Raw genomic sequence first — 1,178 nt, forward strand, 5'->3', positions numbered from 1 at the left:
CTGTGCGTCCTGCCTGCTAGAGGGGAGGGGCTGTCCCGTCCTGTCCATCTTAACATGGTGCGGAAGGACTGTCCAGCCTGGTGGCTGGGAGCCTTGGGTGCCCATGTCCTGAGAGTCCCATCAAAGCCACAGGCCCCGGTGTCAGTGGTGAATGGATCTGTGGGTCTCCCCCCACTGCACTGAGCTGAACCTGCCTCTCCGGTAAAGAGATGTTCGCCAACCACTTTCTTTGTGATTCCAGGGATGGGGTTCCAGGCCCTATCCAAGACATGTCCCATGAGACCACTGGCTCTCACAGCGGACACTGGGCATGTCTGGAGACATCTGTGATTGTCACAACTGGGATGCTCTTGGCATGGAGTGGGTGGAGGCCAGGGACGCTGCTCAGCACCTACAGTGCCCAGGACGGCCCCACCGTGGAGGATCCAGCCCCACATGTCCACATGCCAAGGCTGGGTCTGGCTCACACCAGCTTCCCTGGTTGCTGCTTCTCCCACACCCTCTGTAGGGCTCTGAAAAGACCGCTTGCTCATCCTGCCCCTTTCAGGCTACGTGGCTGGCCACTTAGCTCAATGGTTAGAGTGGTGCTGTGTCACCCAGGTCAAGGGCTTAGGCCCCCTCACCTGCACCAGGTGCTGTCTCCATATAGCATCTGCAGAAACCACCTGGGTGTGTCTTCTGTCCAGCTGGAACCTGCCCTCTCCCCATAGGGTTCTCAGCAGTGACCCTGTTCCCCCACCCCCGTGTTCAACATGGCAGCCCACAGGTTTTCCAGAACAGATCCCTCACCCACCCCCCACCCCCCACCCCAACTCTCCGTTCACAGAGTCCCCATGGGCTTCAGCCTCATCTGAGGCCCTCGGGCTACAGAACTTGGTGGTCTCCTGCTTTCCACCAGGCCAGCCCCCTCCTCACCTCTGAGCCTTTGCATATCCTGTTCCTAGGGAGCCACCCACCCCCCACCCCAACTCTCCGTTCAGAGTCCCCATGGGCTTCAGCCTCATCTGAGGCCCTCGGGCTACAGAACTTGGCGGTCTCCTGCTTTCCACCAGGCCAGCCCCCTCCTCACCTCTGAGCCTTTGCATATCCTGTTCCACGCTGCCCAGCACACTCTTCCCTTGACTCTTCAGAGTAACCCTTTCTCATCTTTTTTTTTTTTTTTTTTTTTTTTTTTTAAA

This window comes from Galeopterus variegatus, unplaced genomic scaffold (genome assembly GCF_000696425.1).
Source record: "Galeopterus variegatus unplaced genomic scaffold, G_variegatus-3.0.2 Scaffold5102, whole genome shotgun sequence".
Lineage (NCBI taxonomy): Eukaryota > Metazoa > Chordata > Mammalia > Dermoptera > Cynocephalidae > Galeopterus > Galeopterus variegatus.